General features: G+C 39.6%; 1 protein-coding gene across 2 annotated transcripts in view; it reads left to right on the plus strand.

Moving 5' to 3' along the window:
• ADAMTS9 (ADAM metallopeptidase with thrombospondin type 1 motif 9) overlaps window positions 1-8,358 on the plus strand; it is a 237,736-nt gene extending 229,378 nt beyond the window's left edge. For both annotated transcript variants that reach the window (XM_083156037.1, XM_083156038.1), the window contains exon 40: window positions 862-8,358. The gene's annotated coding sequence lies outside the window, so the exon portion shown is untranslated. The remainder of the gene's footprint in view (window positions 1-861) is intronic.
• Window positions 8,359-9,048: the final 690 nt, after the last annotated feature.

Here is a 9,048-nt window from a genome sequence, read left to right on the forward strand (position 1 = left end):
ACTCAGGTCGCACTTCCACTTCAGAACGCATTGCCCGTCCGTTGCCCTGGCTTTTTACCTAGCGCAGGGACATTTTTTTACACTTTTTTGTTCTCACGTTTGTTTCTTATTCACATTTTTTTGTTAGTGGAGTCACTTTTTGGGGCTGTAGGAATGACCCTTATGGACTATCACTGCCCTGTGCCCTTTGTGCTGAGGCTTTATCCTCACAGGGAGAGCCAAGCTCATCGATCCCCAGAACAATCGTGAGGAAGTTGAGGCGACCAGGAGTCGAAAGGCTGAGGGAAGCCCAGTGACCCTCACCCCTTCGAGGGTTGATGGATGACGTCTCTACGAGCTCTGGCAAGGAGGACCCATTGACCCTTTTTCCCCTCAGTTGGCATTTTGGGTCTGAGGGGTTAGCTCCTACGCCACCAGCACGTTTGATTCACGCACAGGGTGGTGAAGCCCGCACCTTGGGCTTTGAGTAAAAAAAAGGCGGCATCTGCTTGTATGATCTGCTGCTGCATCTGAAGATGCAGCATCGGATGACTTGTGTGAACATTGGACATCTGAATAACCCTCAATAAATGGGGCGAGTGTAAAGTATGTGACCCGGCAGGACCAGTGGAAAAGTCCTGCGCATGCACAAGCATCCCTCCATTGGAGGTATATATAAACCAGTGAATTTATGTACATTTCTGAATGGGCCACAAAATCTACCTGAGAAACCTCATACCATTGTTAACATCGCCATCTGGTGGCCAGATTTAGTTTGCAGAAATTTTTCTATTATTATTTGCATAGGGGAGATTTTAGGCATCTGATTATTTCCTACTATTCAGATAAATGTAACCATGCACTGTTTTTATGTTTTCCCAGGTGCTTTAACAATAAGAGATCAGAAGTTCAGATGGATCAAGACTTGTGTTGCAATACCTCTACGCTCAGCATTTGTACATGTGTAAATAGACTGTACACCAAGTGGTGTATAGTATAATATTTATGTTTTGAGGTTATTTATTTTAATATTTGTTTGTGTAAAATGTCTCTTGGCAGCCGCCGCCCTGCAGGATCTATCTCCAGCCTACTCGTGGCAGGGGCCGTCATCACTGTAGCGGTTTTGGCTGTATTTTTTGTGTGTGTGTTTTTGTTCATCTGTGCAGTTTGTCCACTGCATTTTGTGTGCTCTACATCATATGTAGCATATTGACATGAGTGATGCTCCGTTGTCACAATGTTTAATGGTTTACCGTCTGTCCATCATCTATCCAATTGTAACTGGCTAAATAGCCTCCGGTGCTTTTAAGTGTTAAAAGTGTATGTTTGGCATTTTCTATAAAATGTTTATGTAAGATATAATTATTAAGTACAAGACATCTTTATATTCAATGTCTAATTATAACTCCTCCAACTAGGTTAACTCCTGTAGTTCAAAGTTCACAAATATCCTTATGAGATACATATATATGGCCAGTTTAGGGCGGTTATGGTATATCGAATCGACCATATTTAGGTCAACAAAACCATAATCAACCACTAGTGGCCGAAGGCATCTAGTTAGACGCCTAAACTTGGTTGACCACATGTACAGATGGAGCGCCACTCAGCCAGTGCCGGGGCTCGCCAGAATGCCCCCAGCTGGCGATATGGAGCTCCATCTGAATGGGACACGCGTGTCCCAATTTCCCGGTGGCGGGTAACATGAACCCTGCCCATCTCCACTTCAGGGACACGGGCAGGGTTAGTGGCGGTTGCGGGGAGGTGGGGGGGGGGAGTTGGGGAGCTCTGTTGGAAGGGTACGCGTGTGCCACCCCTTCCAGCGGCTGGTGATCCGACCCGGCTAGACGGCGTGCGCTCCATCTGCAGTTAGACAGTGGCGGTAGATCGATGCCTGTCAATGGTCGATGGCAGTGTGTTCAACAATAGTGAGGTCAATTGTTTGTGCCGAATGTCACAGGGGTCCCGGCGGACACTGTGTATGGGCGCTATGCTCCATACACTATTACAATCTAACTCTATGTCCACTTGGATAGAAAAGTGTTAACCAAGTGAACCTGCACCTAAAAAATTTGAAAAAATAGCGTCAACCTCACTACTGTAGGACACGTTGCCGTCGACCATAACTATCTAACTAGATGCAGTTGACAAAGTTTAGGTGTCTAACTAGAGGCCTTTGACCACTAGTGGTCGACCAAGGTATTGTCCGCTGTTTGGATACCGTTTATTGCGTGAGGAAGTCCTACCAATTTCTAAATAAATTCATATTATTTTCTTATGGTGTAGTTTGCATTTACAGTAAGTCTAATTGATGCCTTCTGTGTTTCTGGGGAAGGAACAGGAAACATGTTCATCATATAAATCAGACAGCTAGATAAGATTCAGCTGTTTCCAACTGCATCAGTTGACTTACTCAATATGTATGTATGAGGAAGAGAGCTGGACACACACTTTGAGACGAGATCAGAAAAGCCAATTGTTTTTCATAGAATAGTAAGAAAATTAATATATGGTAGGTAACTATAGACTAATTACAAACATTAATATGTCAGAATTGACCAATATTAAGATTGGGAATAGTGAAAAACTTCTGTAGCGATCAAATTGACGTTTCTTAAAGAATGTATATCGTAATCATGTGATAATAGTCTAACAATAATATAATGTGTGATGTGATCATTCCCTCTTAATCTGTTCACTTTCCCCAAACAAATTCCATTGCAATATGTGTATATCTATGGGGGTTATTCAAATCTGATCGTTGGGCTGCTAATTTGCATTTCCAATAAAAACAGGCTCTTCAGGGCTAGAGCTGACATCACACATCCTCTCTGAAATCTCCTGGGCACGTCTGTGTTTTCCCTGACACTCCCAGTAAACGGCTGGGTGACACCCACAAATGCTGGTTTCCTGTCAATCAACCAGGGATTTTAAAAAAAATGGCGCTGGATTTTATAGCAGGATGGCCTCCCAAATGCGTACTATGCGAATTTGCAGTCATGCGATCAGGTCTGAATAAACCCCCGTAAATATTGAGCGCATCTAGCACTGTGTTTTTGTTGAATTTGATTTTCTTTTATTAAATATATTTTTTATTGAAGTATTATTTGCATACATATCAAATAATTTAACAAACTTTTATTACAAATTCGAATTTCGTTTTGCAATGATTTTAAGCCTAGCAAGCTTTTTTCATTTGCTGCTGTAATTACAAATTTTAGCTATTTAATGCCATAATTCAATATGGATCTAATTTTATCTAAAGCCAATCAATTAGTTTTACAGTTAATAATTGTTACATTTACTGCATAGCACAGACGTGATCCTACCTACGAATCAAAATAATAACAACATTTGCCCTTGGCTTCCATACAGATCCCGGTATTTCAGTATATTTCAGCTCCTAATTATAGATTCACTTTGGGAACAATCTCATAACAGTGTACAACTACAGATAGGAATGTTTTCCCCAGTTAGGCTGGAAAACATCTCTTTTTAATGTACACTTAATAATTTTAAACTGATTACATTGAGAACCTATTTATTAAACAGTGGTGGTAATTATGATTTTCTATAATTTACAGCAGCAATAGAAAGTCTGTTATTGCTGCCATTTACTAAAAAAAAGTCATTATCATCGCAATGCTGCTCAACCGCTGTTTCACTGCAGGATTTTGCTACCCTTATTAGTTGTAATTAGTATACTTCAACCCTCATTTTTCCTAGAGGGCTTGTATTGGTCATAAATGTATTTTTTTAATTAAGCAAACTGTATAAAACATTTAAAAGAAAATGCCAAGTATATCACTCCCAATCTGATGTACAACAACTGGCCATCTTGTATGATAACATTGTGAATTCTGTTTGTATTTAATGTAATATTTTATATTGAGAAAAAAAAAAGGGAATCATTTGCACTATCAGCTGAAAGTAAACAACAATGGTGCCTTTTATAGATAAAAAAAAGAAATATCTTTAGAAATATTTATTGAATTCATATCTAAGATTTAAATATTATTTTACATTTTTTTTAAGGAACTTACACTAAGAAATATTATTATCTCAACGTAATGGGTGAAATTGACTAAGATGGAAAATACACTTCACAGGTCATGTTGCTTTGGGCAACCAATCAGAAGCTACTTCTTATTTATTTACCACCCTCTAGAAGATAGTAGACAGGATGTGATTGGTTGCCCATAGCACATGACCTGTGAAGTGTATTTCACATCTTAGTAAATTTCACCCAATGACTCAAGTTGAAGCATTTTTATACACTGCATGAAATACTGTGTGCTTTCTAATCTCTTATGTCCTTTAGAGTGAGCCAGTCGCCAAAGCATTTACAGGGGGTTTGTAGAATAGAAACAAGTTGGATAAATTTACTTTGCTTCCTACAAACTTGTGTTTGAATCCACAGTCTACCTGTAGCAATTTGACAAGATCCACACATTGGTGCTGCTGAGTACAAAAACATAATTTGTGTGTGGTGCAGGGTGGCGGCCGGTAACAACATCACAGCCACACACAGAGGGAGAGAGATCACAGGCTACAGCTGTCACTGTGTGCTGAGCTGGGGAGAGAGGCTGTGCTGCGATGGCATCCTGTGATCTCTCTTCCAATTGCCGGCTCCCTGCAACTGGGGAGGGTGGAGCAGGACCTGAGCTCCCCCAGCAGGCAAAAGTATCCGCTCCCCCCTCTCGATGCCACTGCTGGCACATCTAACATCTCATGATATATTCTGTGATACTGGGGAACAAAGCTCTTGCCACTACATATACTGTAGCTCTCAGCCTGCGGCTTAATGCTCCCTCCATTCCTTTCTCTACCCTCTTACATACCACCTGTCCTTACTGACACATAACTCATCTCCTGATATACGTCCATCTCCAACATATAACTCTCAGCCTTAAAGGTTAAAGGCTGCTTCAATTCCGTCCTCATACCACTAAACTGCACCGGCATCACACATTACCTGTGTCCTGACATACTATGTGCTGCTGGTGGACCATACATGTTCTATCCCCACTCAGAGCCTATGTAAGGTTTTTCGGCACCCTAGGCAAAATTTCAGCTTACTACTCGACCACACCCACACACCAATCCCGACTTTTTACAACCTCGGGCGAAAGCGTGGAGGTGACATCTTATAAATTCAATTTGCATTAATGCCTATTGCATGAAGTTTAACAAGGATGCCTCATTCATTCTTAATTTTGTGAGACCAAGGGGCACCTGGTACTTTATCACCGGCCAATCAGCTCCTGACTGTTAAGTTACAAGCTGGGTTTAAAAAGGAACAGTCAGGAGCTGATTGGCCAGTGATAAAGTACCAGGCACTTTATCACTTCTCCTCCCTTATCACTGCTTCATACATTTACCCCTGTATGTTCTATTTAAGCATCTGTTGACCAGATTGGCATTGGCTGGACTAAACAAACAGATCTGATTGCCCACAGCCACCTGAAAGGGACAGCTGAACATAGATGCAATAATGATATTCTGGGTGGTGGCTGGTTTGTTGTCCATGTGGAAGATGTACTTAGCATTGGAGAGTGACATAGCAGTTAGGAAATGATTGACTGGTACTGTATCTCTCTCTCTGCTTTATCATTCTCCAAGACTTATTACATCTCCCATCATACATTTAGAAGATAAAGCAATCTTGTACAGTGCAATAAGTGTCATATCTTTACATTAACAGAGCTTATATTTGCCTTCGGTAGCAACAACAAAAACTGTGTATCTAAGAAGTGAAACGCGTTGGTCGGCTGAACTTCAAATTCCAAATGTTCAAAGTAAATTCAATGAATGAAAACTGTTCCATTTATATTTGTTATTACAAAATTCTTGATTATCAAGCTGGACAGCTATAGTTAATGGTACATTGAGGACCACTACACAATTAGATCTAAACTACACTGACCAGTTCCAAATGTTATATCAGTCCTTAAAAGAATATAATGTGATTAATATGAAAAACTTTAAAAACTGTTCTTAACAGACATATTAAAAGAGCAATAGGCACACTTGAACTAGTAGTCATAGTGTAGGCCAAACCCTATGCAATTGCGTAGCAATAGCCCTCGCAGATCCTGGGTGGCTTGTGGGCTGGGTACCTGCTCGTTGTCAGGGAATTCTCCCCTATCTACTGCCTCTGTTTACCGCTGCTGCTGTCCCATTGCGCCTGCCAGCAATGAAAATGTCCATTTCAAAATGGCCGCCGCCTCAAAGGAGACAGTTATTATAGATGCAAGAGGAGGCGGTGGCCATTTTGGGATGGATATTATTAATTTGGACAAACATAACAGACTCCGAAGGCCGGATGAAGTATGGAGTGTGGTCCCCTGCAAAATGAGCGGGTACCGACACTATGTAGCATATTTACTAAAGTGCGGGTTTACAGATGTGGAGATTTTGCCCATAGCAACCATTCAGATTCTCCTGATCATTTATCTAGCACTTTCTAGAAGATAATAGTTACATAGTTACATAGTGGTTAAGGCTGAAAAAAGACTTGTGTCCATCTAGTTCAACCTTGGTTTATTAGCCTAACCCTGGTTTTTATGTAGTGAATACTGATATTTTATTTTTTTAATCAATAAATGTTTGTCCAACCTTATTTTAAACGTATTTATTGTGTCTGCCGACACCACCTCACCAGGAAGCGAGTTCCATAGTTTAGTTGCCCTGACCGTGAAAAAATGTTTCCTTCTAAGGAAACAAAATCTTTTCTCTTCTAATGTCATCAGCAAAGATGGAAACTTTGCTGAGTATTCCCACCCCAATATCTTAAAAAAATATGTTAAACAAAATGGGCCCTAGTTCCGACCCTTGTGGCACTTCAATTAGTACTGGTATCATATTTGATACTGCGCCATTCATAACCACTCTCTGTTCTCTATTACACAACCAATTCCCTACCCATCTACAAATTCTTACCCCTAGCCCCAGTTCCTCCATTTTGTTTATCAACCTCTTGTGCGGCACGGTATCAAAGGCCTTAGCTAAATCTAAGAAGACCACATCTACAGCATTATCAAGATTGTTGCTGACATCCTCATAGAAGCCTAGTAAATGAATGATTTTTCACAAACCCATGTTGATTAATACTAATTAAACTATAAAGAGCTAAATATTCCAGGATGCCATCCCTTACAAAACCTTCAATTAATTTACCCACTATTGATGTTAAGTTCACAAGCCTGTAATTAGCTGGGTCGTTCCTTTTTTCCTTTTTTGAATATTGGCACTACCTCAGCTATTCTCCAGTCTTTTGGTACTTTACCTAATGTAAGTGAGTTATCAAAAATGTAATTCAGAGGGGTTGCTAATTCCTCCCTTAATTCCTTTAGTACTCTAGGATGAATCCCATCTGGGCCTTGTGATTTGTCTGTTTTTCTTTTGCTGAGCCACAATTTTATCTCGTCTAGTGAAAGTAAAATTTAGATCTGGCTTGCTCGTTTCATTTGCGGTACTTGTAAGGTTCAACAGTACTGCTTTACCCTTATCCTCTGTAAAGCTTTTACCATCCATATGTGCCTATGTTCTCTTTAATTATTAGTTTACTATTGATGTGTTTGAAAAATTTCTTGGGATTGGTTTAAAATATTATTCGTTGCTAAAGGCAATCTCTCCGCTTGTATAAACCAGTACTTTAGTAAATATTTCTCTATGTGTAGACAGGAAGTCTGTGGAACCACTGTCATGTGACAGGAAGGCAAAGGAGAATGTAACGCAAGAAACACTCAGAAATGGTGCTTATTCCCCTTAAAACAGCAATTTATACAAATAATGGTGTTTCATGTTCAGAACAAAGGTTGTCATTAGCAACGTTTTGGGGGTATTATTAGTCATTATAGCGCTCTAGTCATGTTTTCTTGTGATGTTTAAAAAATAACACAACAAAGTCTAGATTTTTGTACGCAACCCTATTATTTTTGTCAGTTTTATATAAAAGGCTAACAATATTTTGCGGATAAAATTCATATTTGTTTTTGTATTCCTAATTATTTGTATTTTGCGTTATAGTGGTCTATTCATGCACTGTATCTATACACTTAAGATGGTATAAATTATATTAATTTCAAAAGATGCTACATTTCTTATATATGCTTATTGTAAGCATTCTGTTGTCTTTATACATCTGCCTACATCTCTGGTGCTAATTATACACAACTGTTTTTTGTTGGGTTGTTTGGTTATACATCTGTGCGTTTTTTTTCATCTGTGTTTGAGGAAAACAAAAATGCCAGATTTATGTTCACTCAATTTGTACCCATTTTTGTATTGTACTAGATATGTAATATGCACTGATAATAGCCTTACTGGTGTTCACCTATTAACAAAAAAATAAATTATTTTCAAATTTTTACAGTATACCGTATATGTCTGATTTATTACATGAGGTGAATTTCAGCTTCCCAGGAAGTAATGACAGGAAAAGGCGGGGAAAATTTTGCTTGTGGGTTACACTTTACTAGGCCGCAGGTTTATGTGAGGTAAAAAAAATTGTGTGTTAGGCCGGTAACCATAGGAAAATTCAGCAAACTATGGGCCTAGTTCAGAATTGTACAAAAAGGCATTTGCAGCTGAAAATTTGTATACAAATGTTTCTGCCACCTAGTAGTAGTAGTAGTACGTTTATTTATAAGGCGCCACAAAGTTTCTGCAGCACCGTACATAGCAAACAAAAACAAATTACAAGGTAACGTCCAGGGTGTGTTGATAAAATACAGTATAAATAGGGGTATAGCTGGTAGAACTAAAATCAGCATCAGTTCAGAAGTAGGTGTTGAAATTGTCGAGGAGACTGAAGATGAAGTAGAGGAAGGGAAGAACAGGACAGGAGCACAGGTGAGGTAAAGAGGTAGGGTGAGTACATGAGGAAGGAGGGCCCTACTCATAAGAGTTAACATACTAAAAGGAGGTGGGTGGATGAATGAAAAACAATAGGATAAGTAGGAACGGATGGGAACGGAGGCAGGATAGGAGGATCAAAAGAGGTTAGGAGGAGGGATAGGCTAGTCGAAAAAAGGGGGTTTTGAGGGAGCGCTTGAAGGAGGTAAG

Source organism: Crinia signifera, chromosome 8, assembly GCF_055691185.1.
Source record: "Crinia signifera chromosome 8, ASM5569118v1, whole genome shotgun sequence".
Classification (NCBI taxonomy): Eukaryota; Metazoa; Chordata; class Amphibia; order Anura; family Myobatrachidae; genus Crinia; species Crinia signifera.